Source organism: Lissotriton vulgaris, chromosome 2_1 (genome assembly GCF_964263255.1).
Source record: "Lissotriton vulgaris chromosome 2_1, aLisVul1.2, whole genome shotgun sequence".
Classification (NCBI taxonomy): domain Eukaryota; kingdom Metazoa; phylum Chordata; class Amphibia; order Caudata; family Salamandridae; genus Lissotriton; species Lissotriton vulgaris.
The window spans coordinates 1858722443-1858748398 of NC_141687.1; the positions used below are offsets into that span (position 1 = coordinate 1858722443).

Consider the following 25956-nt stretch of genomic DNA (forward strand, 5'->3'; position numbering starts at 1 on the left):
GATGAGCTGTGACCACCACCATCACTTTTGTGAACACCTGAGGGACGCTGGTAAGTGCAAAGGGGAAAATGGTAAACAAAGTGCTTATGGCCTACCGTGAACCGCAGGTAATGCCAGTGGGCCGGCAGGGCGGGGATGTGAAAATAAGCATCCTGCAAGTCCAACGCACCATCCAGTCTCCAGGGTCATGGGCAGACAAGACCTGAACCAGGGTCAACATTTTGAACTTCTCCTCCCGGAGGAAGTCGTTGACACCCCTGAGATCCAAGATAGGACACAGGCCCTTGTCCTTATTGGGCACCAGAAAGTAGTGGGAATAGCAACCACAACCTACTTCTGGGGAGGAACGTGCTTGATGGCTCCACTGGCCAAAAGAGCCTAACTTCCTGTTGGAGAAGGGTCAGATGATCCCTCGACAGGCGATGGTAATGGGGTGACATGACTGGAGGGCTAGTCTCGAAGGGGAGGAATAGCCCCTTCGGACTATCTGCAAAACCCACCTGTCCGCAGTGATGGTGTGCCAGTGGAGGAGGTGATGGTGGATTCCGCCGCCCACTGGCGTTTGATGGGCCTGAAAGGACGGACTATTAGGGTTTGGAGGCTGCTGCAGAGGGTGCGGTGGTGGACTGGACCGCCCTCTGGCCCCCAGAACCATGTCGGTGGTTTCTACGTCCCCGACCGCGCTGAGGTTGAACAACTTGTGCTGGCCTGTGGCTCTGAAAGGAACCTATTGGGGGCACCACTTCCGTGGTCACGGAAGGGGCGAAAGGCAGTGTGGTGTAGAGGCCCAAGGACTTGGCCATAGCCCGAGAGTCCTTGAAGCGCTCTAGTGCATGGTCTGCCTGGTCGCCGGAAAAGTTAGTCGTTCTCAACCATGAGTGACGGTGAAGCGCCACCGACGTTGAAATAGTCCCACCCAGTGAGTCGGCAGTGTCTAGTCCACAGCGAATGTCGAACTTTGCTGCGTCTCCCCTCTCGGCAACAGCAAGGGAGAGCAGAGCCTGGGCCTCCTCTGGATACTGAGGCAGCACTTGCATCAACGTATCCCACACGGAGTGGGAATAATGGCCCAAGAGGCAAGCAGTGTTCACCGACCGCAGCCCTAAGCTGGAGGAAGAAAACAACTTCTTCCCAAACTGATCCAGCTTCTTGGATTCCCGGTCTTGTGGTGTGGTAGGGAATGCGCATTGGGACGTTGAGGCTTGGACTACCAAGCTCTCGGGGAAGGGATGTTTAGAGAGTAAAGTGGGGTCACCAGGGGGCCGGACGGTGGCGTCGGGCAACCATCCTATCCACATGAGCCCCTGTGATGGGCCTGGAAAAGGTACCCAAAAGGATGTCCACGAGGGCTTCATTAAACAGCAGCAGGGGCTCCGAAGAGATCAATGCTGTTGTAGCACCTCTGACAGGAGATTAGTCCTGACTGCCACAGTAGATAGCTCGAGGTGTAGAGCCTCGACGGCCCTACCCAACACCACTGCGTAAGGCACTCCCTCCTCCGTTGCCACGGTAGGAGGAGACAACATGCCAAGGTCTGGTGAGGTATCCAAACCACTGGAATCCCCCAGGTCCTCTCTCCAGTCCTGATCATACTCCAGCTGGCAGTGAGAGGGTCCTCAGACCCCTTCCAGTCTTCCTTAGCCTCCTCTGGCAGCCAAACTGGCTGAAAATGGCCAGGGTGGAATGCAGGCACAAAAGTACCCATCAGCGCCGGATCTGGCGTCCCTCGATGCCGGTCCGGCTCCGTATCCACATCGGGTTGGAAATCGGGCGTGACGAAGGGTGGAAGTCCAGCCGGCTGCGGCGGCAATTATGTCAGATACGGCTAAAGCATTTGACTCGATTGAATGGGGCTACATGTTTCGTATCCTGCAGCACACGACAGGGGTGTCCTCTATAACTGCTCCTTTTCTTCTTAATGCTGGAACCAGTAGCCTACATTATTGGGCAAAGACACAGGGAACAACCATTGCGATTCGCACAAGACCTGTGCGCATTTCATTATATGCCAATGATATGCTGCTCTTTGTTCGAGAACTGCAGGAGTACCTGGCGCCTGTATTGTGCAAATATATTAGATTTGGGTATTTTTCAGGGATGTGTATTAACTGGAACAAGTCACTGGTTAACCCCTCTGACTGAATGCACACTGATTTCACCCCCTGGACTTCCCAATTGTATGGTCCTCCGACACAGTCAAATACTTAGGGGTGTGGGTATACCGGGATCCAGACATAGTAATACAGCAGAACTACGGCGTTGCATGCGCTAAACTTGAGCAGCAAGTTTACCGCTAGTCAAAGATGCTGCGGTCACTGGCTGACCGCATAGCTCATCAAGATGGTTATTTTGCCCTGATTTCTGGATCTGTAAAGCAATATACCAATAAGACTGAGGCAACGTTTTTTCAAAAACTTACGCTCGTTATTGGTGCAGCTGATCTGGAGAGGGGAGCAAGCCAGCGTGAGTCTGGAAGTCTTGACATTAGATATGACAAGGGCGGGTTTAGCGTGCCTGACATGCATTTGTACTATCTTTGTCACCAAAAATCTATCACTCACGTTGCGGTGGAAGATGGGGATGCTCACTCGGTCCCACTAAAATGTATACTATCGAACACCCACAGAGGCACTCCTAGGCAAGATATAAACACAAATGGGGGATGGCAGGATAAAGGCCGACTAGCTGCGAAACTCCCATTGTATGCCCCGGCGCTCCGGCTAGCACATCACACAGCACTATCAGTCACTCAAGAAGCGGGTGCTATGCACACACTGGCACGGGCAGGCATAGACAGTATGCAGGATCTGTTCCCTAATGGCAGTTTCCTCATGGATGAGGAAATGGGATATGTCCATAATAGTTCCCCACTCTTCTTATTTACTTTCCATAGACTCAAGAAGGCAATACAGACACACTACCAAACTTTTCCGGATGAGCAGCAGACATTGCAAGTGCTATAAATGCTCCTGGTCAGCCCCTCGCTACGAAAGCTAATAACGAAACTATACAGGGCAGCTAGGGAAGAGAAAGCAATAGGAGACCACACCAGCCTGGATAAATGGAACGCCAGACTACATCCTTAGTTGGCACAAGAGTGGGAATATTGTTGTAAACTCACTAGTGCGTTTACATTGAATGGCAATTTGCGTATACTGCATTTCAATTACCCACATCAAACATATCACATGCCAGCTAAAAATACGGCCTTCGTGACAGTGATACATGTAAAAGATGTGAGGTGTCAGGTGCAGACTTCTGGCACTTGGCCTGGGAGTGTGGACGGGTAGCTGAATTCTGGGCTGAGGTGCTGGAATGGCTCAAGGTAATGACAACTGTCACTCTAACGTATATTCCTCAGACCGGTCTATTGAATTTTACTTAGTACCTCAAAGGGGCCATTGGCAAATTCATATGAGTGGCTTTATTGATGGCGAAAAGAAGGGTGCAGTGACATGGGAGGGCTCTCTTGCACCACGACCAGACCACTGGATTAAAGACCTTGTATATTGCAAGGAGAATCTTGAACTCTACGCCGAGGAGTTACCAACAACTTCGAGACCAAAAGACATTTGGGAGTCACTTGTGCAATATTTACGGACTAAAGATTAGGATATAACCACTGCAAAAGTTGAAGGTCACTTTTGGTCGCGTATGACATGCACTATTACATGTCAAATGGATTGTTCGAATTTATCTATGAGCAAACACAGTACTGAACTGATCGATCACGGGGGGATAGCTTCTGAATGTTTTATATCTTTGTTTTGATATATATGATGCAATGCACACTCCTTTCATTTGTATGTCTTATGAAAACCCAATAAATAAAATAAAATAAAAAATAAATAAGAAGGAAACCTGTAAGAAAGAATTAGCCCCATCTGGTGATGCAGATTCACATGCTGTACACACTTTTGCCTCCGGCGTGAGGGTTCTCACATTAACACCTAGGAACCATGTGGATTGAAGTTTTTGTGGCAGTTTTACAAATGCATTCTAATGGAATATTACCCACTGTGGATCTTTCCTTGCCAGTGGAAGGTGCTCGGAGTAGGTTATACATTGTGCACTTGGTTTTGGCATTGCCTAACTGAATGCATCACAAAAATAATTTAGCAATATCTGCCTCTGAGATGGGGCTGCCAAGATGTGGTGGCTGCGTAAAAACAACAAAAAGTTGTTTGGTTTTCTTTATGCACTGAGCAGTCGACATAGAACAAGATGGCACCACAGGAATTTAATGTGTGTAATACTTTTTCCACTAGCGACTGTAGGAAAAAAAGGCAATTCTAAAGAGACTGGTTGGCATGAAATGGAGATACTGCTGGCAGAAAACAAGACAATGTTTAAGCTCTCAGGAGGGAAATGAGGGCCGGCGAAGGCAAATAACCCCTTTCAGACCTTCCGCAAAGGCTTTAATGACAAGAGTTTTTTTTAAAATGAATTGCTATTCTCCATTCTGCAAGTAAGCATGCAGCTATTGCCACTACATGGACATGTATAGAAATGCTTCCTAGCACAGCATTCTTTAACCGCATGCGTGCTAGCGGGTTTTCCCGCTGCGCGCTGAAATTTGAAAATCGCGGGTTACGTGACAAAGCCAGCTCGTCATGCGCGCAGCGCAGGTAACGCCCATGACGAGCTGGCTTTGTCATCAGCATCGAAGGGGTTAACAATATGATGGACTGTAGCTCTTAAGCTTGCTATTGACAATGGCACACCTTTAACAGTAGTGAGTACCTTGCATGATGGGTCCATGTTATGGCACTGAATTACTATCACTGTTGCCAGTCGTATTTTGACTACTACATAAGGAATCAATTTATTTATTATTTATTTTTGTGTACTTATAAAGCGCAACCTATCACCCAGAGGGCATCCTGGCGCTTTGAACTTCGGCAAACACACAACTCACTGCTCAAACAATTTTCGGGAACAAATGCGTTTTCAGCGCTTTCCTAAATGGTAGGTAATCCTTCTGGCTTCTCAGAGAGAGAGGATGGGAGTTCCATAATCTGGCCGCCGCAACACTAAATGAGCGGCCACCCATTCTGACTCTCTGGAACCTCGGGACCACCAACAAGCTGGCTGAAGATGAGCGGAGGGGCCGCGAAGCAGCATACCAAGCAAACATGTCGCGAAGAGGTATTGGGCCCTGTTGGTGTACGGCCTTGAACACCAGACACGCGGCCTTATACATCACTCGCAAATGCACCGGGAGCCAGTGCAGGTCTCTTAAAGCCAGAGTGGAAGAGCTAGATCTAGCCCGTGAGAGAGCCAGCTTGGCCGCCATGTTCTGCACCCGTTGTAACTTCCCCACCAGGTTTTTTGGGGCCTCCAGAAGCAGCGCATTGCAGTAGTCTAAACGACTTAAAATAGTACTGTGAACTACCTCTGGCCTGGCCTGGGCGGGGAGAAGAGGCAGCACTTTGCGCAACATGCGTAACAGCATCATGCACGTAGAGATAGTTTTGTTTACGTGCAGGTCGAGCTGTAGGTTTGGGCCAAAAATAACCCCTAAGTTGCGGGCTGATTCCGCCGCCGCTACTGGTTCCGGGAAAGCAGTGGGCCAGAAGTTCTCTGGAAGAGCCCGCGGAATTCGGTCACTGGAGCAGTGGAGCACCTCCGTCTTAGAGCTGTTAAATTGGAGGGAGTTGGCTCGAAGCCAATCTGCTGTAGCTGCCATACAGCGATGGAAAGTTTCCAGTGAGACCGCGTTGTTACCTTCCAGAGAAAAGACCAGCTGGGTGTCATCGGCGTAATTAAAAGCCGAGACACCACAAGATTTAATAAGCTGGACTAGGGGACGAAGATACAGATTGAAAAGTATCGGGCTGATGGCCGAGCCCTGTGGAACCCCCTGTCCCACTTTCCGTGGCTCAGAGCGGAAAGGAGGAAGCGAGACCAGCTGTTGCCGGCTGGCCAGATAAGAGGCCAACCAATCTCTTGCCCTACCTGTGACCCCGCACTCCTCCAGTCTTCTGATGAGGGTTTGATGGTAGGAATCAATGGTAGTGGGGAAAAAGGTACAGGCAAATATCAGTAACCACCTTATGTAGAAGTCATTCTCCAGAGACTGTAGGAAGCTAGAGCCCACTTTTGGCATTATAGTTTGTGTGGGCGATGAACAGATCTACTGATTAAGTCCCCTCACCCATGGAAGTCTAGGCAAAAAACCTGGATGTTCATCTCCCTCTCTTGTGTTTCATGATGCATTCTTTTGAAATCGGCAAAGTGGTCTACCTTCGGGAGACGATCCACTAGCATTTTGTAAGTAACAACATAGTGCAAAATACCAAATAGCTTGGGTCAGCTTGGACAACTGGATGTAGAGCAGACTTTCTTGTGAGGACCACAAACCCTGAATGGTGAGGTCAATCAAATGGGTAGTCCAATGTGCAAGGGACGAGTCTATGTTGATGGTCACTGGCATCTGTGGGTTGATAAATCATCTACCCAGTTACAAGCTGTTCTTGTTCCACCACTGCAGTTTGTGCTGAATACTAGCTCCACCAACACTAGATCCTCTGAGTCCACAATTGCTTTATACCATTGTCTGAAAGACATTTCGGTACAGGATACACATAACCTTATACTCTGGTCTAGTGCAATACATTAAGTCATTATCCTCAAGAGTTTCCTTAACATTCTTAGTACAAGAAGACAAGGGGTCTACTAAAAGGGAAGGAGTGTCGGAAATGTCACCACTCTCTTATAGCTATCTTAAGCTTTCCCTGCAACTCTATTCAGAGTAACTATAAAGAAAAAAACACAAGGCGCTGTGGGCAGCAGTGACGAGTTTTGCAACGGATTAATAATTCTAATCTGTGGAGTATAAGTTGCTGAGCATGGGTGAGGTATGCTGAGTGATAGAAACATTTATTTGGCTGCGCCTAATGTGCACTCCTACTACCGATTAACATTTGGTAAAGACTCTTTGGGCTGTTGTAACCACAAACGGAAAAACTTTTAATTAGTACTGTGTTCCACTTAACACAAACTTTAGGTCCTGCCTGACAGCCTTGTGTATGGGACAGCCCTTGAGATAGAGCTTCATCATGTAGTCCCTGCTTTGAGAAGTAGCATTACATCCTGCAGAGTCGTCATCTTGAAGTAGTTGGACATAATCTATTGGTTGAGAGCTCGGAGATCGAATTGGGACTACTTTTCTCTTTTTTTGGAGACAAAGTATAGCGAGTACACTACTAGTCAACTCTAATGCACCAGCAGCATCTCAATTGCGCCTTTTTCGTAGATGTGATTGTTCTTTCACCAGCAATATCTGTGGTGATCCTTGTTGATTTTGTAATGGCAAGGTGAGCAATTTGGCAGGCAGCAGTTGAGGGCGATGAGGGATATCGCTAACTGATCCCATATTATGGCCACAGAATGAATGAATCAATCAAGGTTTTTTAGAGCGCAATCTACTCACCCGGAACGGGTCTTAAGGTGCAGATTGGGGGGGAGGGGTTTCCACAGGTCCTGGTAGTTCACTGAGTTTCATCGAAGAGCCAGGTCTTCAAGTCCTTTAGGAACTTAGGAAGCGATGCAGTCTGGCGGAGGTGGAGGTTTGGAGAGTTCCATGCCTTGGCTGCAAGAGGTAGAAGGACCGCCCTCCTCTTCTGTTTTTCCTGATCCGAGGAACCGGTGCGAGGGAGAACAGGGCTGAGTGGAGAGAGCGCTGAGGAGCGCGAAACGTGGGGTGGTGGTTCAGGTTGGCGGGTCCGGTGTTGTGGAGGGGCCCTGTGTGCGTGAGTGAGAAGCTTGAAAGTGATTCTCTTCCCGACGGGGACCTAGTGTAGTGTCCGCAGGTGTTGGCTGGTGTGGCAGTGGCGTGGTAGATTGAGGACTAGTCTGGCATGGTGTGGTAGCAGGAATAGATGATGGCGTTGATCTGGTGGTCCATTTTGAGTTTGGATGTCAGGATGATTTCGAGGTTGCATGCCTGGTCTGTGAGGAAGGGGCTCTGAGGGTGGGGGGCCACCAGGTGTTGTTCCAGGCATCGGGGTGTGGGCCCATGATGAGTATCTTGGTTTTGTCCGAGTTGAGTTGAAGGCAGCTGTTCTTTATTCATCTGGCGACGGCTTCCATTTAGTCTTGGAATTTGCGTTTGGTGATGTTAGGTGTTGTCTGCGTACGATGTGATGTTGAGTCCATGTGCTCTAATGATGGATGCAAGTGGGGACATGTAGATGTTAAACAGGGTCGGGCTGATGGAGGATGCTTTTGGGACTCCGCATGTGGTTGGAGTCGGTTCTGAGAGGAATGGAGGGAGTCTGACTCACTGGGTTCTGCCATAGAGGAAGGAGAGGATCCAGTTCAGGGCCTTGTTCCGGAATCCGGCGTCGTGGAGTCTGCGGGCTAGGGTGCTGTGAGAGACGTTGAAGGCCGCGGAGAGGCCTGATCGAGAAGAGTCAATGTGGTTTTCTTCAATGGATGTGGCGAGTTGGCTGTTGACGGCTTTTCCCAGGACTTTGCCCGGGTAGGGGAGTAGGGAGATCGGTCTGAAATTTTTGAGGTCGGTGGGGCCTGCTGAAGGTCTTTTCAGGAGAGGGTTGATCTCTGCGTGTTTTCAGTTATCGGAAAAAAGGTTGATACGTTGAAGCTCAGGGGTGATGATCTCTGCGGCTTTGCGGTAGATGAGGTGGGGCCATGGGTCTGTGGGGGCCCTGAAGTGGGTGGTCCTCATTATTCTCAGAGTGTCTTCGATGCTGAGGGCAGTCCTGCTGTCTAGTGTCAGCTGCATGCTGTTGGAAGCGTTGGGGGGTGGGGCGGGATACTCGTGGGGTTTGTTGTCGAAATTGTCATAGATGGTCGTGATTTGTGATGGAAGAAAGTGCTGAGTCTGTTGCAGAGGTCCTAGGAGGGGGTGATGTCTGTGGACTTGCTGTTAGGTTGGGCGAACTTTTTGATGATGCCGAAGAGTTACTTGCTGTTGTGTACGTTGGTGGAGATTCTGTCCTGGAGAGATTTCTTCCTGGAGAGTCTGATCAGCTTGTGGTGGGCAGCTGTAGCAGATTTGAAATTGTTGAGGTCTGTCGGGTTTTTGGAGGTCCTCCACAGTTTTTTTGAGTCGTCTCCAGGTGCGTCTAGTGTCTCAAAGTTTGGTGGAAAACCAGCTGGCTTTCTTGGCGTGAGGCTTGGAGGCTTTCTTGAGGGGGGGGCGATGGTGTCGGCGCAGTCGGTGATCCAATTGTCTAGATTGCCAGCGGCGGCGGTGATGGGGTCATCATCTGTGGTGGTGGAAGCGGAGCTGCCGAGGGCGGCAGAGAGCTGGTCATCAGAGATCTTGTTCCAATTCCTGCGCAGGAGCTGATGCAGGCGCCTGTGGGGGATGTTGGCTTTGAAGGTGAAGTGAACACAGCGGTGATCCGTCCATGGGAGTTCGGAGTTGTGGCTGAAGGTGATAAGAGTTCTCCGCTGTGAAAAAGGGATCGAGGATGTGCTTAGCTGTGTACGTTGGTTCTGGTACAATCTGCTTGAGTCCTATGTTGTGGAGGTTGTCCAGGAGGGAGGTGGAGTTGGGGCCCTGGTGGTTGTCGAGGTCTCCTAGCAGTGTGAAATCGGTAGAGGGGATGGCATGCAGTGTGATGATGTATGTGATGAGTCGGAGAAAGGAGAGCGGGTCTGGGTGGTCTGTAGAGGAGGGTGCCTCAGAGGGTGGAGGACGGGTTAGTCTGGATCTTGCAATGGAGGTATTCCATCAGGTCTGTGGGGCCGTCGGAATAGGTTCTCAGCCGGAGATGGGGATGCCTCCCCCGGGGTGGTTCCTTCCGGGTGGACTTATCTCCTTCTGGGATGGCGGTCGCGAAGTCTGGTCCAGAGGCGGCGTTCGTCCAGGTTTTGGTGCAGAAGGCGATGTCCTGGGTGGTGCTGTCGAGGAGGTCCCAGATTTCTGTGGTGTGCCTGTGGAGGGAGCGGATGTTGAGGAGGATGCATCTCAGGGTTTGGGGTGCGACTGAGTTGTTGCTGGAGGAAGTTGTAGGGTCCTGGGTCTCGGCGAAGGTAAAGGAGTAGCGGCAGTAATGGCAGGTGAAGGGTCCATGGGTGTCGAGGGGTGAGGAGAGCTTGCAGTTGTAGTTCATGCCGGCGTTGAGTTTGTGCAGCGTCAATGAGCTGTAGCGTTGGAGGGCCGGAGGACCTGGGGTCCTGGCGTTGGCCGCGTTGGGTCACGGACGGGCACAGAAGGGCTGAACAAGGATAAACCCAGTCTTCTGCTGACTCAGGTTGAGTGGTTGTGGGAAGGGGCACAATAGTGAGAGGAAGGTCATTGCTTGGTGGCACAGATGACTGAAGTGTAAGCACATCTTGTCTTTGCTGTAATCACAAACCAATTCATAAAGATGGAGCAAATCAACAAGGTAAGAAGGAACAGTGTCTTTGATACATTTAAAACAATACACAAATAATGAAATTGAAAATTACACAAAATAGGCAACCAAAGGAAATGAGATAAGTAGGATGTAATGTGAGCAAGATTCCAATTAATATTTTAACAGAAGAGTGAAGCAAATATTCTAAGGGGAAGAGAGTATATTGTTGAAGACCAACAGAGTGAGCAACAGCAATCCAAACTTGGCACTTCTGGAAATAGATAAGATGCTTATCCGCTCAAATCAGATTTTATTGATGGTATAAAGTTGAAAATAGAATGTCATGAGATCAGAGACTTGCTTTTTAGAACGTTAGACTTGAATCGTTCATAATCCAAAGAATGAAGGTATAGTTAGAGGGGACAATGAAAGTGGGAGAAGATATCCAAGAAACAGAGCAGATATAAGAGAAATGCAACCCCCAATTTCAAATGTTGCAGAAAGATAAATAAAAATTCAGAGATAGTATCTGAAGACCGACGCCAAGGATGAGGAGCAAGCAAAACCATTTCTGTGGAATTTGCTGGATGGAATCTAGAAATGGAAAGCAAGAGTTTGGACGAGTGAGGCTATGAAGTCAACAGTTATGCGAAAGTGATGAATCGGAAGGTTTTTTCACTAAAGAAAGAACAGTCGCAGATAAAGAAAAAGGTGAGAAAAAACGGGTGAAAGAGAAAGACTGAAGAAAATATTGAGATGAAGTGAAAATAAAGAAGACACCGTATTAATAGTTCTAGTAAGTCAGAGAAAATGGTCTTCCTTGGCATTTTTGAAAGACTGACAGTAGATGGTATTACAAACAAAAAAACATTAAACTTGCCTAATACGGTAAAACGACAAAAAGGATTCCGATGTCAAATAACGAAGATCGAGACAGCATGAGTTTTCAGAATGTGCAGGAATGATAGTCAAATAAGTGCATGGAACAAAGACAGGGAACATGGATGACTGATCGAATGAAATGGAGAGGAAGATTGAACACCCACGTTAACACGCATGGCTTCTGGAGGGGTGAAAGAAAAACAGTAGGAGCACCAATGCTATTGGAATTAAAGAGAGAAATGCAAGTGTTATCTAGGAAGTCGAATTAAAAGAAGGAAATAAATCCAAGGAGACAGAAGACTTATTGACAAGAGATGTGGCATTTCAGAGGCCCAGGAAAGGTAGTAGAACAGGTATGGTAAACAACATTCTCATTTGAAGCAGATCGCTTATTTTTTTTTTAAATGCGACTAGTAATGCAAACGGGATAATCAAACAAAAAAAACAACAAAAGTGATTAATAAAACTAAATACATGATTTCTCTTGTCTAATGTCACAACGCAGAGCACAATGCAGGCCTGTAGCCACGGGGGGGAGGGGGGGGGGGGGATGCCCATGCACCTCCTATGGGATGCTCCCTTGAGGCAAAGCAGCACCAACTCTACATTGCGTTACTTTAGGGCTACTTCTTTCATGCGCAAATAGAGTTCTGTGGTGAAAAATACATTTTAAATCAACAATTTGCACTGGATTGTGTCAATTTTCTGATGAAAACCCAGAGCAAATTGTTAGTAAATCTGCTGTTAATCATAATGCTACACGAGTCAATGTAATGTATGCATAAATAAAATGCATGTTATTTTGCCAAATCTCCCTTCTTTGAAGTGGGTGTCCCTCTCTCTCTACCTCACCTGTCTCCCAGAAAAGCCCTGGGGCAGAGTTAGAAAGAATATGCATTGCTGCAATGTCTGGTAAATTAATTTATTTCAAAGCACAAAGTATCTTGAACTGGAAATGTGCAAATTGCACTTTGCTCTACTTTGCATCACTTTGCTTCAAAGGAAGTAACCTAGGGGCTACTTCGACATTACACCACAGCACAAAACTTGGTCTAGTAACATAGCCGGATAGGGTTTTGCTTAAAAAATTAATACTGGTTGAAGCAAAGCTCAACAAACGTTTTTAGTTCTCCTAACATGTCACATAATGCATGTGAGCTGCATCGGACAGGAAAGACACATCCAATGTGTGGAATGTTATAAAAATTGACTAGGCATAGTATTTTCTACTTAAAGGATATACTTTCACTACGTGCCACTCACCTTTCTACCATATTTCAAAGGTGTGTGCATGGCACTAAGAAGCCTGTCTGCGACAGAGCAGACGAGGAGAGCAGCAGGAGGCCATTTTTATGTCAAGCCTACCAGACAGTGCAAGCTTTCCAGCCAGGCGCAAAAGACCTGCTGGGAGCTTACAGTGGGCAAACAGCCTTCCCATTGCCTATGGGTTGGCCTCATTTGTTTGCTTCTTATTCAATGGCTTTCCTTCCTCCTCTTGTGTTTGCCACACCCTCATTACATTCCTTTTGCCTGGCTTGTATGCTTCCATTGCTCACATTTAGGGAACTACTTTACTCTCACCCTAAAGTTCTGCTTCACCCTCAAGTAACACACTGGGCTAATCCCCACCCAGCTTGTCTTTTAAAGCACAACAGGGATATTTATGATAGCGTATTGCTGATGACCACAATTGAAGGGTTGTTTTATCCCCTGCATGAAAGCACAACGGTTACCACACAAAGGCACTGGGGAAAGGACTTCTGCTGCACTCACTCTGTCTGAGACAGAAGTTGTACTTAAAAATTGCACTGCTCTTGGAGGCCCATAAATCTACTTCCTGGGCTACTGCAGAAGAGCACGAATGAAACCTGTGGAAAGTTAAATAGGCCTTAGCAAGCATTTCCCTTTACATCCAGACAATTCATTATTTTTTTTAATTCTGTTCACGGTTTGAGAGCAATGAATTTGAAAAATAACCCGTGCCATTTATAAAGATTGAAAAGACTTATTTCAATGTAGAGCTTTGAGAATACCACAAGATGTCTTATCTTTTCCTCCACTGGCAAAAGTCAACATCTCAGCAATTTCATTATAAAGGTGAGGCATACTGGCTTTGCCAATACTTCTTAGTAAATATGTCTATGTCTATGCACTGCTTTCACTCCCTTGCGCAACACAGCAGAGCAACTTTGGTTGCTGTGCTGCGTTGTGCTAAAACCTAGTTAATCTGTCCCATTATTTCACAGCTTTTTTCAAGTCATGCTTCCTTAAATATTCATCACCCCTAGTTATTTTTTTAAGATCACCAGACCTCTCCAACTTTATCCTCAGCCGTCATCCAACCACCTTAGTGTTTCGAAGTGGGCTCGGGTGGAATAGGCAAACAAAGTCTCTCAGGCTGGTGCAGTCACACGGACACCAGAAAACGGTCACAGGGCTACCCACAATGACAAAGAGGCCCTGATAAGGCAGCATCTACACTATCATTGGCTTACTACCATATGAGCATCAACACTGACATGGGTACAGCGGTTCTCCTTTTTGATAGAACCGGTTTACGTTTAATTAAACAGCGATAAAACTAGACTGGGCACTAACAATGAGACACTAATAAATAGACAGTCACTTGCATAACGACACAGGCAAATCAACTCTGACTCTAGGTCATTGGCACAGGTGACACAAACACAATCACCAATTCGGTCATAAGAAAGGTAACACTGGAGCACTGACGTGTAGCACAGTTAATAATGCTGGTGCAGTGGCATGAAAACGAGTTACTTACCTGTAACTTCAGTTATCCAGCATTGGTATCTTTCATAGATTTCATTACAAGACCGGAGGCTACCATAATGCATATTTCTTTTAATTTCGTCCAAGCAGCCTCGTACATCATAAAGCAAAAAGGTTCCAGAATAGTACATTAACAGCAAATAAAAGGTATGAGCCCATAATCATCTGCCTCTTTTAAATGCAGCTCACAGCAGATACGTTCATTTACATTTACCTTACTATTACTTTATAATACTGTTTAAACTGTTTTACCTTTCCTCTTAACTCATTTACCCCCCCCCCCCCCCCCCCTCCTATCCCCACCCTCCTTTCTCTACCCCGGTCAACCCGATCTCCAGTTTATGAAGATTGGTCCCTGACCTCCTCTTATCCTCTGTCTGTTCGAATTTTCTTCTTTATGGACTTTGAGGTTCTCACCCTACTCCTTCTTAGGGGAAGAGGTCTGCCTCCCATCGGCACCTCTCCAGCTTGCTTCAATATCCCGATTTTTGCGTGCACGCTCTTGCACGTCCTCATTTCAATCTGAATGGGCTCCCCCGCTCTCAATTTCACGCATCCTCGCATCTGAGCTGTTTGGCCACCGTGCCATAACCCAACTATGGTTCTACAAAAATGGGGTAACCCTGTGTCCCTCAGAACCTGGGTATATCGTAATAAACAAGAGTGGTTCTGTCGGGACACTGATTACTTCTGCTAGTGCATTAAGTGACGCATATATCAATTTTGTATTCACAAAAGTATCCCAAATATCTAGATGCATGCAACATTTTAACAAACAATAAGGCACATAACTTGAATTGCTGTCTAATGCGCACGTTTTTATCCAGAATATATCATCCACGTATTTTACACATATAATCACGGCAGTCAAAACAAGAAAAATAAGTGGTGGCCAAGTGACATTGGTGCTCAGTGGTGTGCAATATATACAAGTTGGTGACGGTTATGTACATGTGGGTAATGGGCCAAATAATATAGGGAATGGCAATAGTTCTGCCAGCTGATGATTCTTTCTTTGGGCAGAGCCTTCGACGATCTGAACCTAGTGTGGTCGTCTGCGTTTCAACCCGAGAAATGCTCCTTTCGGTAGTCAAGGGCGGGTCTTTATCAGGACAGGACAGAACAGAACAGAACAGGGTGGGGTGGGGAGAGGTAGGACAGCCCTAAAAAACCAGAGTGAATCCTGGAACGGGACCTTGATTTGACAATTCCCAGGGCAGGGACTATTTAAGTCAAATATATATCCCTAGGCAATTTACTAATACATACACGTTATAGATCCTTATGTCTCAATGCTTGTCAAAATGCAATACAATGAAAAACAACTGAAGTGTAACAATCAAAACTAAATTAACCCCTCCCCTGCTGATGACGGAACCGCTCCGTCATCAGCTGCGGTGGCCTTGTGCTGTTGACTGAGCGGTTCCGTCGTGGCCCGCCCAACGCTCCTGCGCGGCCCGAATTCCGCGCCTGCGCTGAGTGTTCTATTGAGTGGGCGGAGCCATGACGGAACCGCTCCGTCATAAGCACAGCGCAACCGACGCTGGTGACGGAGCGGTTCCGTCACCAGCATGCGCCCGCCGCATTTCCGCCCCACCGCCTTAGCACTGCGGCGGAATAGCCGCCGCAGTGAAGGGGTTAACTACATTTAAAAACATTATTTTATTAAAATACAAACGCAGTTAAAAATTCCTGCCACATAACCATCAATTGTTTTTTGTCTCATGTACACATTTATAAAAACATCAATATTTCATATTACATTTCTAAAAACAATTCTAAATAATATCAATATTCCTTGTGCCAATGGAAATAGCAATCTTCGTCCAGGTAGGGGAATAGCTGCAGGCCCTGCAATCTGAGGTGAGCCGCAACGGGCGCAAGACATTTTGTAAAAACCCTTGGAGCTGACCGCAGACCAAAAGGGAGAACCTTGAATTGAAAATGAGCACCTGCCACCGTGAAACAGAGGAACTTTCGATGTTTGGGATGGATAGGGATGTTGAAGTAAGCATCTTGCAGATCTAGTGTTGTCATGAAGTCCGCATAATCCAGGAGCTGCAGAATCTCTTAAAGAGTAACCAGGCAGAAGGATGTTTTCCGCAGATATTTTTTCAACTTCCTTAGGTCTGGGATTGGCCTCCATTCTACCGACTTTTTCTTGCCCAGAAAGAAACTGGAGTAAAAACGTCCTCCCACTTGACAGTGAGGAACTCTCTCCAAAGCTCCTTTCTGGAGCATACTCCTGGCCTCTTCCTTGAGGAGCTCTAGATGTGGTGGCTGTTTCTTTGGAGGTGGATAGGGCGGTGGGATCTTAACAAATTCTAGGGTGTGTCCAAATTTGACTATGTCCAGTATTCATTTAAGTTCGTTTTTCCCCATTGGCTGAAATGACGAGAAATATTCAGCGTCTTGAGTTTGAAGCGTGGCTGAACTGTTGCAGCTGCTGAGGCGATGTCACTGTTTCCTGGCATTATCTCTACCCTGTTGCAGCTGTTCCCTCCTGTTTTGCTGTCTGGTGTAAGCGGTAGCAGGAGGAGAGGGGGGGCGGGCGCTGTAAGACTGATGCCTGCTGATAGCCATAACTGTTCTGGTAATTTTGGGGTTTGTACTTTTGGTCGCCACCACGAAAAGAATAAGCTCCTCTGCCACGGGCGCCTCGAAAGGAATTTTTCCTGTACTGAAGCGTATGCAGGTCTTTGGCTGTGTCAGTGTCCTTCTTAATTTCTTGCAAGGCATCATCAATATGTTTGCCAAACAGCGTATCCCCATCGAATGGCATATCAAGAATTTTTCTCTATACCTCCGGACGAAAGGTGGTAAATTTAAGCCATCCGTGATGACGGAGGACCGCCGTTCCAGCCAGTTGCCAGAAACCTAGAGAGGCCAAAATGATAGAGATGTTGATTTTCTCAAATGCTGCCCTCTCCCTTTCAAGGAGAATTTTTCTCGCCTCCTGCTTCTTGTCATCTGGCAAAAGCTCGAGCTACGAAGCAACATCTGATCACATTTGGCGGTCATACCTTCCTAGAATTGCCAAGGAGTTGGAAGCACGCACCGAAGCACCTGAGAGATTACAGAATCAAATCTAGGATGTCCGGACAGGCATGCAGGGGCATCATCTGGGGCATTATACTTCTTATCAATTCTGGGAAGAATGGCAGGCACGGAGAAAGGATTTTTCATAATCTTGACGCCCTCTTCCCAAATATGATCGATAATAGGAATGGCCTGGACCAATTTCCTGATCGGATCTTTGAACTCATATAAAAAGCTTAACGGCATAGGTAGATGAAAATGGTTTGCTGCTCTTTCCATGCCAGAAACCGGTCCCCGGGAGCTTGTTTCCTTCCCAGTGTAAGAATTGGCTTTTGTAGTTTGGTTTGCCCTGTTCCCATCATGCACTGGGACAGGAACAGACTAATTTGCATACAGCCAGGTTCTGAAACTGGGATGGTGCAGTGAGCTAAAAAACGGTGTTGGATCTAGCCCTGATCTCTTGACTGGGTGAGAGCTTTCTGCTTAATTCAGAGACTCTGTCCCTCATCACCCCTTGTTGTAAATATGCTCTTTCCATGATGGCATGAACACCTCCAATGTCCTCGGAGGAGAATCAATTGCCTGAGGAACCGGTGAGGACGGTGTTGGGATTAAATAATCCTCCCATTCATCAATGGTAGTTGGTGTTTTAGGGAGTTCACCTTTCTCGGCGACTGTATCGTTGTCATCGCCTTGCGCTCCCTGATCTTGTGGCGCAGGTAAAGTATCATGGGCCTCAGTAGTATGAATAGAGGGCCCTCAAGTAAGCAGAGCCGGTGGAGGAGAGGATTGACAGTGAACGGGACCTGCTACAGATGGGAAACTAGTATGGTAGTCCTGCAGCATACCTGTCAAGCCCAGCACTAATGCAATGGGCATTTGAACCATAGGTTCCTGGCGAGGTAACAACACTTGAGGCCTTCTCATGGTTTGATAATGTTCATAATATTCCTCCTCATGGTATTTCACTTGAAGTTGAGAGGGGATGCATGCTGGAATGAACAACCCATCATCCTCTGATTCCTCCCAAAAATGGCTAGGAGGTAAGGAAGGGTGCTGGTAAAATCTTCTCGTCGACGGGAATATGGACGCTAGCCCGGAAGATAATATATGTGTTACTTGCAATGAAGTAGGTTTTCTCCGTGTAAGCATCAACAAGATGACCGTAGAAAGTGACATAGATATAGCAGACACCGACATGACCGTCATAAGCGTTATCGTGGTTGATGGTGTCGTGGAAGCAGTAGTCATCGTCTATGATGGAGGCGTCGACGAGGGAGGGACAGTCTACGCCGATGGTGTGGTCGACAGGAGAGACGTCGACGGGGGAGAAACTGGTCATTGGTGGTACCATTGATGGCGGCGAGGTGAGTCGTCAACGAAGGTACAGCTTTATCCAATGGTTCAGTCGATGAAGATAGCGTCGACAAAGACTGAGGCGGTTTCGTCGTCGACGGTGTCTTTTTCGATGACTAGGATGATCGGACAGACTGAGTTTTAAAGTGTTTAAAGTCAGTTTTCAGTGGCATTTTCGATTTTTCACCAGATTTTTCCTCTGAAGAGAATGTCATCTTCCCTTTTTTAGAGGTAGAGTGAATAGTCTCATGATGGGAATTTTAGATGTCTTACCAAGTCTCTCAGGGGATTCTCCAGATCTGTCCCTCTTTCTTTTTAGTCAGTTGGACTGCTGCCTGAGAACTGCCACTGCCTTCATCTTCAGATACCACATTGGATCTTGATTTTAACTTCTCCAACCGAATCAGTAATCTGCCTTCTCTGTCCTTTAAGCTTTTTGAAGAAAAGCTTCTGCAGATTCTACAATACTTGACCTTATGAGCAGGATAAAGGCAATAAATACACCCTTGTGGGTTTCTTCAAAATGTAGCCTCTTTTTCCCCACAGGAGCCACAAGGCAAAAATAATTTTTTTAGAAGTATCAGACATTCTGTGCTCAGGGAGACTCCGTCACACGACGTGCAGTAGAAAATCTGAGGGACTTGCCTTTCTGTGGAGTGATCAACAGGGTGCTAGAGCCTGATTGGCTGTGTTTCAGATTGAGTTCTTTTTTAGAAAAGGACAAGGATGGGCTAATGTAGTGACTGTACAGTCCATTATACCCTATTGTATCATGTTTCATTACTGTTATGTATATATTTTATTTATACCACAAGACTCCCTCCTCGACGGCGGGGATAATTCAAGCATGTGAATCTATGAAATACTAGATAAGATGTTTCCTTGGATATCGACACATGGACGCTAGAACACAAGGATATTGACTCTAGAACACAATACCAGTACAGTAATATGACAAAGGGACACTGACTGGTGGGGACGAGATATCAATGTACGGACATGTGGATACTGATAGGTGTGCTGACAAAAAGACTGACTTGGAGCACCGATGCTGGGACACAGACATTAGAACACTGACAAAGGGACACCAACAACCTGGGGACAGTGAAACTGCAACACTGATATGGATCACAAACAGTGACACTAGGACACAGACATAGGAGCACCAACACTAACTTTGGAACACTTGACATAGGGGCACCAGCAACCACACAGCACCACTACTACTACAAAGACAATGGTACAGGAGAACCAACATCTACATGGAGATATTGACTGGAATCAGTGACAATGGAATACTGGCAGGGGGCCCAAACACCTATGCAAGCAGAAACTATGATAATCACACAAAAATAATAATCATGCTTAGAAATGGCACAGGTACTTTAATACAATGGCTCTGACACAACAATGGGGTACAGACCCGCTGTTACTGACATGGGTCGCTTGTATTCAGATATAGACACAAGAAAACTGACAAAGAGATACAGCGTTGATACTGATAATTGGTCACTATCATAGGCACTGCAACACTGCCAAGAGTTACTGCCAGTGACATTGGGACATGAGAACATAGTCACAGAGACACTGACATTGGGATGCTACCTTTGGAACATGAACAATCACACAAAACAACTGACATAAGGATATTGACACTGGGATCTTACACCGAGGTACTGACACTAGGTAGAAGAGTAAGGGCACTTACTTTGATACTGGAACACTGATGGAGGAAATACATTGGGGACGCTGACACGTATGCACTAACACTGCCATGGGGACACCTATCTAGGAACACTGGCAAGTCCACAAATACTGACACACAGGCACCAGCACTGCGACACTGATGCATTATAATAAAAGACATGTGGAGGAGTGTGGCTCAATGGTTAGAGCGGCAGACCCTGATGCAGAGTTCTGGCAAGGGACAAAGGTTCGATTCCCGCCTCGGCGGGGTCTCGGGCTCAATTTCCTCGGACCTGTTAATTCTCGCCTTGGTACCTATTCTAATCACGGGCCCCACGCTGCAACTCTGGGCAATAGCTCGCTTAGCCTCCACAAAGGCCCCAACAGCGCTAAGAATGCCTGGCTTCACCCTGGGGGTGCCCAGGAGTGGACACTTCACAGGGAAAGCCAGGAGGGGTTCCACAGCGGTATGAGTATCAGCGCCAGGAAGCCGAATAGGCGACACCGCAAGGTGACCGTCTGGTGACAGTGCGCTCTATAAGTACCATGACATTTACATTTACATGTGTATTAACACTAGGAAGAGACACAACAACATGGAGGCACGGACTCTTGGTTGCTAGCACTATAGCGCCAAAACTAGCAAAGGGAGACACAATGGGGCATCAACACTTGCACATGAATACTGATGGGGGTGGACTGACAAAGGGATACTGACATTGTGGCAGTGACACAAGAACAGAGGGTTAGCAATATTGATAGTGGAGCACTTGCATGCACAGTAAGCAGTCTATTGTTGCCACTTCACACAGCTCCGGATACTGCGAGACACTGAACAGAGGGTTAGCAATATTGATAGTGGAGCACTTGCATGCACAGTAAGCAGTCTATTGTTGCCACTTCACACAGCTCTGGATACTGCGAGACACTGAGGTAGTTAACATTACATGGGAAACTACAATTGGAATAGGGACACTGGTGCACACTGAGACAATCATATTGGCACTGACATGGGGACACACATCGGCAAAAGGTCTTGAAAAAAAATGGTACTGTTACATAGACATTGAAATTTGGACATTGATATGGAGGCACTGGTACATCAACTTGTGACCTACACTGACTAAGGGAGACCCCCTGCGACCTCGGACGTGGAGACCTGGGGATACATGCACATAGTGTCACGAGAGGAAAATATCAGGTTACACCAGGTCACTGTCACTAGGCCACGAGGACAGAGGTACTAATGTATGGGTACAAAGACTAGGTCTATGAGAGACCAGAAGACCATGGACACTAGGACCATGGGCATCCGAGCAAACGTGTCTATGGTCTCAACTAAACAACATTGCTAGCTAACAGCCCTTAACATTAAAAGGGCATAACATTGGAAAATGCTGTTCATCAGCAATACTTCCTAATCTTTATTCTTCAGACAATAAGGAAGCGTATCAGCTTGCAAACACCAGGACTCGTCAGCCCTGCCCAAAATAACCAGAACTCTGTCTCTGCCATTGCTAAGTTCCCAGAATTAATCTTTTCGATTTCCAGCACTGCAAGAAGGCCATATGTTTTCTGATGTCACAGCATGGAAAAGGGGGCTCAATCAGGCTATGCACTTAATTTAAATTATAGGGCTCTTTCCCTTGTTGTTTGAACCTTCATCAATTAAATTGTGCTACCTACCACCTGCCCAATCAATTTGGAAGCACCCTGCAGGCAGCCACCCTAAAGAGAAAGAGAACTTAGCAGAGCAAAATGTATCACTGTTGCTCCCTGTGCATTGTTTGGAGTCCAAGCAGTGCCTTTGTAAAAGTATATGGGGAAGGGGTGAGAGAGTTTCTCAGGTGGCTGTCACATTAGGTGATGTCAGACCTACTAACTACTAAATTTGTGCTAAATCAATATCCTAATTTACAAACATTGAATTTAAACAGAGACAAAAGGCAACTTCACATAACACATTAAGTATAACTGTAGAATTAATATTACTGAAGAACATCAAAATCCAAGACAAAAGGTGCTGCTGTTGATGGTTTAGTGTACCTGCAATCATGTAACAAAGCAAACATGTGCGCAAGAACAATGTATATACAAATAATGAGTCCACTTAACCTGAATGTAGACCAGTGATCATTGGTCAATGTTTCAACCACTTAGTTGCTTTCAGCAGGTCTTCTTCAGGATAAGCACAGGTAAGCATCCTATAATTGTCCCTTACATTTTAAAATTTCCATAATGATGGTATTATTGAAACCAAACCCAAAGCGACACAAAAAGTGTCTGAAAAATGCTCACCTTATTCCATTGACAAAATTCTCACTGTATATCTCATTAAGGGTTTAGCAGTGTTTCTAATCAGGCATGCATGAGTAGTAATACAAAAATACTCTATGAGACTAAACGACGCCATGTGGTAATCATGTCAAGTGTTCCACGTGGTAATGTACAAAAGCATTCTTATAGAAAATCCCATTGTAATGTGAAAACGAGAAAACACCCTAAGTAGGTATCTGATGTAATCAAGTGTGAACAGAGCATCATGTTCTAGCGGCGTGTGTCATCAGGCTGATTTAAGGGACTTGGGGCCATATGCATGAACACATTTTCCAACAGACACAGAATGGGCAAAACCCTTTGATGCATCTGGCCCAAAGAGGAAAATATTTTAATAGAGTGTCAGGAAGTATCAATCGTGGATAGAAGAGGCATGGAATGTACACAAGAGCACTTTAAAGCAACTCCAGCTAAACTGGAGCACAAACAGAGTGTCTGGAGGAATGCTTTATTGCATCCACTTAAAATGCTGTTGTGACTGCGGCTTAAGGTGATGCATCATTCCATAGGTATAGGGGATTTAAATCCAAGTGCGGTAAACACAGAAAATAAGTTTGCACATGTGAACAGTAATGGTGAGTCATTGGACTCTATAAAAAAACAAAACAAAAGTATCAATTTGCAGTTTGGAGAATAAACTGTGTCGTACTTGCGCTGCTCAATATTATCAACAAAAGAGCCCGAGTGACTGGGTCACTCCTTTAGACTCCACATCACAGCACCAAGTTGATGGTTATGCTCAGAGTGTCTTTGCATGTAACAGGATGCAGTTGTTGACATGTATAATCCATGTTAGTTTAGTTAGGACCTCCTGGATGGTGTTCAAGAACAGCCAGAGTTGAGCCTCTTCTACCTTGTTGTAAGAATTTAGAATTTAGGTTCTAGCTGTATTTAAGGGTATTCTGAGTTAGACTCTGGAACAACTTTTGGCTGCGTATGGGAGGTGTATGTTGAGACATATGCGCACCTAGTTGGACTGTTATGTTTTTTGAGCAATGATCACAGGGAACACCCACTCATTCAATGTCAGCAGCTTCCACTTTGGGACACAAGTGGCATGTGAGTCCTCGATGATATAGGTCTATAGGTTGGGGGACAACAGGTTGTGCAATGAATTATGTAAAGCTGAACAGTTTTCTGTTGTGGCACCCTGTGCCTCGAAAGAGTTCAAAGTCTTTCAGGAGGTTAACTAGGTCCCAAACATGCACCACATAGGCAAAGTGTACTAGGCTGAGTTCTGACATACAACCTCTGATAAGGGCTCCAGATCTATATGGGTGTCATAACATTTAGTGGTGATGCAAGGATGTTATGCATTGTCTCTGCAGTGAAAATGCCAAACAATAATAGCAAATTTTTTTCGATGCAAAGATCTGAAGTATTGTGGGCTTTCGGGCAAGAGGATGTTGTAAAGAATATAACAGATGTGGAGATGATGTTTATGGACATTCCAGTGTCAGTTAGACAGTTATCGGCTGGTTGTTGATAAATACTTAGTCTTTTAGTTGAGGCAGACAGTGACCAATATCTTGCTCAACAGAATACACTACATGTACATCACCCTCACTTTGTTCATCATCATCATCATCCCTCTCGTCGGAGGGGGAGTCCAGGCATGTGTGGTGTGATGCACTCATTGTCTTCTTGGGTGCCATTGTCGGGTAAATAGGAAAAGCTTTAAACTGTGGCTACATTTTCCAACTTTCCACATGCTTAACACTTCTTTCCTCAAGATGGAAGGGGATCATATTTCGGCAGTATCTTCATCGACTGGTTCTTTATGGGCGAGTTGCTAACATTAATTAAGTGGAACCTTTTGTAATTTGATAGACCGGTTCGGCTTTGACTGGATTATTCAAGGCTGTTTTCATGTGCGATACCTTTGAATTTCTGAGCAGCAGAATGTCTGGCACAGTCTTACCAGATTCTATCAGGATCTGTCTATGCACTTTTGTGGACATACAGCCTTTGATTATTTGAACTCGAATTTCTTCATTCTCATGCAGCAGTGTGGAGGTGTTGGCAAATTCTTTCAGTGTGACATTAAAATCATCGACTGATTCGTCTGGACCATGTTTCACCTGGCGCATCACAAACTTTCATAATCCAGGTTCACCGATGGGGCGAATTTGGTGACTAGGGCTGCTATCGTAGTGAATGATGGCCCAGAGAGCATGTGGGACAATTTAAAGATACCGTCCCAAACAACGTGTAGAAGCATTGAGCTTTTCTTGCCCTTGACAACAACAGTGACTAAAGGTAAATTTACAGGCATAAAACCCAAAGCTTCCATTTACAGGGATGATATGATTGTGTACATTTGATTTCAAATGCTCTGATAAAGAGTATGACCAACATCCTTTTGAAAGAGAAGCCAGGTCAGACAAAAGCCGTTGCATGTTAGGGTGGCAATGAGGCAGAGAAGCTCTGGACCTCAATTCTTGCAAGGCTTGGGAAGATACACCAATGAGCTTGATCGATCGAAAGGGCAAGGACTTGAGCAGTGGATGGAATGGAGCAATAGACCTGTGAGGTGCAGCAGGTCTCGAAGGCAAAATACTATATTGCTGCTAGAATGAAGTTATAGCTGGGCAGCAAACAAAAGCCATAGTGTGCATGTTGAGCACACTTGCCTTCACCTTACTTCCGAGAATAGTGCAGAATCCATAGTACATTTGAAGAAAGGAATACTCTAGTGTACCAGTGTGAATATTAACGTTATCCAATAATCCAATGAACATGCACTGTTAACTGCACATTTGAAATACCATTATTATAGCCTGTTATCCCGCTCCCACGTTAAAGGCCCGAGCCGAAGGCAAGGGAGCCGGACTTTAATAACTGGTATAGCCCTGCTACGAAGGGCTATAAGGCTATTTGAACATTCTGCCACTAGAGGGCAGAATGTTCTAACAAATACAACAAAGACCTCTCGAAGTTCGAGGGGATTTAAATCCCCTCCAACTCCAAGAGGCCTTTGTAAAACATTGGAATGGTGCTCTGCGGGCCCTTACCGCCCTGTAGAAGCAGGAAGCACTCCATTGTCTTCAATGGACCACCCAACATTCCAATGTTCTAATAATGATTAAGGCCAAAGAAACATTAAGTAAATTCTACAATGTTGCAGGCCTCAAACTATTCTACCAATTCGGTATGTCTTGAGTATAGTGATAGGAGGTTTATCCAGTACTGACCTCTTAGTACATTGCATTGTCATACTGAAATGTGTACTTGTTATTAGAACATTGGAATGTTGGGAGCTCCATTGAAAACAATGGAGTGCTCCTGGCGTATAATGGCTGGTATAAGCCTGAAGCTCCAACATTCTAATGTTTCTTTGTTCACAGCTCTGGCTGTGAACAAAGGCTTCAGGGAACCTGAGGGGATTCCAATCCCCTCACGCTCCCAAAAGGCTTTGTTTTTTTTGTTGGAACATTCTGTCCTCTAGTGACAGAATGTTCTAATAGCCTTATAGCCCTTCGAAGATGGGCCATACCACTATTAAAGTCCCTCTCCCTTGTTAAAGGCCCTCGCCTTCGGCTCGGGG

At 46.0% G+C, this 25956-nt stretch overlaps 1 protein-coding gene across 2 annotated transcripts in view; it reads right to left on the reverse strand.

The window, feature by feature from the left end:
* The window catches only part of CLPX (caseinolytic mitochondrial matrix peptidase chaperone subunit X), a 544085-nt gene that overhangs the window by 227575 nt on the left and 290554 nt on the right, over window positions 1-25956 (reverse strand). The gene's annotated exons all lie outside the window — the stretch shown is intronic.